Source organism: Corvus brachyrhynchos, unplaced genomic scaffold (genome assembly GCF_000691975.1).
Source record: "Corvus brachyrhynchos isolate BGI_N302 unplaced genomic scaffold, ASM69197v1 scaffold116, whole genome shotgun sequence".
In the NCBI taxonomy this organism is placed as follows: Eukaryota; Metazoa; Chordata; class Aves; order Passeriformes; family Corvidae; genus Corvus; species Corvus brachyrhynchos.
This window is the reverse complement of record NW_008240221.1, coordinates 3,613,877-3,619,367: the sequence shown is the minus strand read 5'-3', so window position 1 is coordinate 3,619,367 and position 5,491 is coordinate 3,613,877. Positions and strand designations below refer to the sequence as shown.

Genomic DNA, 5,491 nt, shown 5'->3' with positions numbered 1-5,491 from the left:
GGCAGGATGTTATTTTGTTATGTGCTTGTCTAGTTGTTGATCTTTCCAGAGAGACAGAACCACAGTCTAGGCCTTGGAACAACTCAAGAATAGTTGTTTGAAGAATTGTGGAGGTGCATAAATACTAAACTGTTGTAAATGGCAGGGGAATGATTCCATTTTTAGAAAAGAAATGTAACTGCCATTATTATTGTTTGTTTAACAGTCCTGCAGTTTCTTCACAATTTGCACAGATGTGTTCAATTTCAGTCATTTGCCCTGTCAGTTTTTCTGATACATGGTACATCATTTTCTTTAAGATGCCTAAGTGGTGGTGATTAGTGGTGTGTGATGAATGGACAAGGAAACTTTACTTTAAAAGGAAGAATTCGCTATGTGTTCTATATGTGAAAGTAAAATGTAGACTCTCCATTGTAAATTATATGTTGCTGTAGTTCCTGCTTTGTGTTATGTTGAAACACCACAGCCCAAACAACATTCAACATGTGCAATGGCTGTAAGATGTTAAAGTAGAAGCAGAGAGCCATATATCAGAATGTCAACATCCTTAACATCCAGTCATTTAATCCCTAGCAGCCTCTGGTACAAGTTAGATTACCCTGGAAATATGTGTGCAGTCTCTCTTTTCGGCAGGATGTCCATGTAAGTATGAGCTTTCTGATGTAAAAACAAAAAACAAACTGTATTTTAAAAGCATTAGCACTGATGTTGGAATGCTTTGGCTCATTTGGCTTACTGAGTTTAAAATGATGTCTGTTGAAATGTTTAACTCTGCCATCTCTTAGTGACTCTGCAAAGGAAGAGTAAACTGAAATGTGGTTTTCATGTCCTTCAAGGTACAAGGACCTGGCTGAGAAGAGCAGCTAATCACTGACCTGTTCAGACTGGAATAGCAAGTTAGAGGGACTTTGGAATTAGCTTCCCAGTCAATCCAACAGACCTGATCTAGGGGTGCAAATGGCTGCTAGATGCATGTGCTTAGCGATGCCTCACTTCCATTCTGAAAGGCCTCCTATACTAACCAGTACTATGAGAACAACTATAGCTTGTAGATGATTTTGGTGGTGATTTTTTGTAGGTTAACATTGAAATATTTCTACATTATGTCTACAGAACTGCAAGAGTGACCTGTAGTATGGATAAATGAAGAAAGAAGCAAGGCTTTGACAGACTATATCCACTAATGAAAGGTGGATAAATTCCGTCAAAAGTTCTGAAGATTTGTACAGTACTTGCATCCCTTTCTTTGGCTTGCTTCACCTTGCTTTTCCTTCCTTTCTACCCAGAAGTCAAGCAATTTAACAGAGGATGGAATCACAAGATCTACGCTGGAGTAACAAAATAAGAGCAAAAGATGTATCTGTATGTATAGTGCTGGACTAAGATTTATTCAATGAAACAAGGCAGGCCCAAAATTTGAGAGGAGGTGACAAGAGGCAAACCTCCAGTTCTTGCCTTTGCCAGGATGTTGAACTAGATATAGAAGTATTCCAGGACATATAAACATACAGCTTGGTTCTCCCTAAGCACAGAAAAATCTAACATTGATGAAGTTAGTGAGAAATTAAACAATATGACCTACTATAATCCATGTGGCTACTTTCTCTGACTGAGGTGCTTCCAGGATGCAGATGATGAGGACCAAATGTCACCAGTTCTGCATACAATAGATCAGTAGATTTGTATTCATCAGTGGCTCATGGTCAGTCAATTGAGTCATGGGAGATGGTCTGCAGACAAGTGCTGGGTAATTTTGATTAATTTGAAGAACAGCAATGATCCACTGGCCCTAAATGTTTGGGAACCATCTGCTGAAAGGCAGTTTGTCCCAAAGAAATGTTTGTCCCAAAGAAATGCTGCTGACTGCATGTAGAAAATGACAGATAGTGAAAGAATTTGTGTTTGTGAGGGTTAAAAAGCTCAAGAATGACCAAGAAATTGAAAGAAGGGAGGAGTCTCTATCAGGATTTCTGTCTGTGCAAGTAAAGAGAAGAGAGTTAGAAATACGGTCAATGAGGACAAAACTCACTGTTTGAGGGACTGGATACTACTAATAATACTATGTCATCTTGGAAAAATTATGTCAGTTTTGGAATCCAGACAATTAGTCAGCTTTTCTGGCATTGTGATATTATTTCAGTCACATTACTTTTTGGGAAGGAGCTAGATTTATGGCGTCAGCATCCATTTTCCTGAACAACTAGAAGAATACTCATATGTCACTTAATTTTCTCCTTTTCTCTCTCTGAAATGTCAACATGTCCCTAGATGAAGTGCTTTAGAGAGAGGCCACTGTGAGGCTGCACTGTGATAGTAGACACATGTGTGGAGTTAGTACTACAGATCAGCCATAATTACAGCTAACTGGGCTTCTCTTTTGAGAACAAAAACATCCACCTGGAACATGCCCCCAACTTCCTTGTTCTCTTTTTAAAAAAGATAGATGATAGAAACAATGATGGTGAGCAGTTCCTCCAACAACATTATTAATATGGGTTTTTTGTTCTTATAACCATGAAGAAAGGGATTGTGTGCCCCTTTCTTTTAGCCTTTTAAAAATATTAGCTTTTCTAATAGTAAGAAAAAAATACATTCATCATCTGTGATAAGCCAAATTTAGGTTTAATATGAGTTACTCCTTGCAATTAGAGACAATGTAAAGGTATGTAGAACGATAAAACTGCCATGCACAGCATTGTAGTTTGGCTTCATGAAAAACATGTTTTCCTTACTAAACACTGAATTATATTGACAGTGGAGCCGAGAGGCCTTGCAATCAGGCATTATTTGATCAGGCAGTTCTTGTTGTACTGAACATAGATAGAGAGTTTCTTTAAATACAATAAATAAAAGTAAAATCTTACACAAGGCAGCACAGCTTAGTAATTGCTGTTTTGGAGCTCACGTCGCTGCAGTTATTTAGCTCAGCATTTCATCTCCAGCTGCAGCACAATTTTTGCCAAATATAGATAAATGAAGTTAAAGTTATTGGCAACGACTAGTTCTGTATCCCTGTTTCGAGTTCATAGATTTCATAGGAGAGGCCTTCCTTTATTTTTGTAGCAAGCAATTGTTTTGAACTCTGAACTTCTTCACGTTCCAGTACAACACAGTGTTTTCAGTTCTACTTTATCTACTGGTAAACAGAGAGAATGAGCAGGTTCCCTGTTTGAGAAATATACCACATGAAATGTAAGGGAGGAACAAACTCAGAAACCGAACCTCACTCAGCATATTTTAGGAGTTTAATGTAATCTTGATGCTGAATTTGCAGTCAGGGCCTTTCAGTATGGGATATCTAACTCTACAGTGTGCAAATGTCATTGCTCTCTATGTTGCATGAGATGATCTGGTAGCATGGTCTGATGCAGACCCTCACTGCAAAGTCACTACAAACTACATAAAGATGACTTTTTGGTTTCTTTAGACCTTCTATAGAGAAAAACTCCTTTCATTTGAATTTAATAAATGAGACAATACAAATAAATGATAGAGACATAATATTGAAAATATTCTAAATCTCTATAGAAACATTCATTATTAAACAAACTCAAGAATTTCAAATTTGGATATATAATTCTGTTTCTTTAGATTTTTTCAATTCTATTTCCTTCTTGCTCTTGTGAAAACATATTGTCACTTTTACAGCTGTCTGATGTTTATCTGTAAACAAGTAATAGGGTCAGGAAATGCTGGTCTTTCCCTCTGACCCACCTGGCTGCTTTCCTTTGATCTATGATCCCTTCTGTTAAAAGGGAAATGAAATGTCCTACTGTCCAAAAAGCAAACTCATGGGGCTTTTATTTTGAATGGATATCCATGACAAAACACATCTCAAGTACTGCTGTGAAAAAGCACTTCCTTCTTTATGTCCAAACACTAGCCTGGAGTTTCTTTCCACAGAGTTTCTATACTAAAAACGTGCAATTTTTTTGTCCTATGCTACTTTTGTCATGGTAAGTTCACTTGGGACCATAGCTTCAGAAGCAGTAAACTCTAAAATTACATTGGGAAGATGCCTGAAGTTTGCCAGTGAGATTTCAAAGGAAAAACATATTTTCAAAATTAGGAGAGCAAGCACTTATTAATTTTTTTTGTCTGTGAAATTTGCCTGATTCATTCAGAGTGACTGGTTTCAGTTAAAGAACAGGCTTCTCCTTTTTTGTGATTTCTCACCAGCTTTACTTTATATTGTGAGTTTCACTTCACAGATCCTATGTTACCCCATTTTCCAAATGAAGTGAAGTTATAGGCTTTTAAATGGTAAAAAAAATCTCCCAAATACAAAAATCTCTACGCTGTCTAACAAAATAATTGCTGCTGATAACACAGCAGCAAATGAAAATCAGATATTTGTATTTTCTTCCATATTATGGAGGAGAGCAAATATGTTTCATTAGCTAGCACTTTTCAATAGATGTAATGGAATAATCCACTTTTCAGATTGTATTGATTTAGACATTACTTAGAAAAGTTCAACTAAGAACATCTATCTCTTTTGAAATTCATGGGGGGTCACAATGTATAACTTCTTACAATGCTATAAATATAATATTTTATACTGCACTTTTTAATTGAAAAGTGAAGCATATTACAAGTGAATTAGAAATGATGGCTTTTTTCATATAAGAAATGTTGATGAAAACACTATTTTTCACTTTAAAAATATTTTATTACAAAAACAGAACTTCTTTTAAAGAAAACATCTTTTTCCTTGAAGCCTATTTTATGGAAAAAAGGGTACTGTTTCCCATGGAGGAAAAGAAAAATATTTCTCCTTCTATAAATGCCTATAACACAGCAATAAATTTCCAACACAAAATTCAGGATTATTTTAATTAGGACCACTGTTTAAGCCTCATGTTCTCCCTGTAATGTGTGAATAATATGTATTTTACAAAGGACTGGACAGAGATATTACTAGTTATTTAGGCTTATAAAGTGACTTGTGCAGTCAAAACAGAACTGCCTGTTTTACATCCCTATCTCCTGTTCACAGTACTAAAACAGCTAAAAATTGGAATTTTTCAATATGGGGAGAAACTGGAGCTTTTCCCAGTACAATTCTCCTTTCTAATGAGAGCAACAAGTAATAGCAAATAATAGTTTTGATGTTCCAGCCAATTTCTCTAGGATTGTTATTCCTGTTACTACTATTGGTGAAACTTCTCACCTGTGGACTCAAAAAGCTTTTTTTTCTGAACATTTTACATGGAGTGTAACTCCAACTAATGCAGCTGTCTCTAATTTACACTAATAAGTGAGGTAGATAGGGATCAGACTCTGTACTAAAGAGGAGGTATTTCTTATGGCTGGATGAGTATCTCTGGTTCCTACTGTCTCTCATGAACTTGACTGCCTCAGATAACTGTACTTTCTCATGGCTACTCATACACATCATTGCCTATGTGATCCAGAATGTATTTTGTAATATTTGAGTGTTTCTGGTTTTACTGAGGAGGGCATCAGTCCATGCTCTCCATGTCTCTGC

The 5,491-nt window shown here is 36.2% G+C and overlaps 1 long non-coding RNA gene across 1 annotated transcript in view; it reads left to right on the top strand.

Moving 5' to 3' along the window:
• Window positions 1-3,576, top strand: part of LOC108449281 — a 181,453-nt gene extending 177,877 nt beyond the window's left edge. Inside the window, exons 14-16 of the long non-coding RNA XR_001865430.1 lie at window positions 574-642; window positions 1,114-1,190; window positions 1,287-3,576. This is a non-coding gene — a long non-coding RNA (uncharacterized LOC108449281). The remainder of the gene's footprint in view (window positions 1-573; window positions 643-1,113; window positions 1,191-1,286) is intronic.
• The last annotated feature ends 1,915 nt before the right edge of the window (window positions 3,577-5,491 follow it).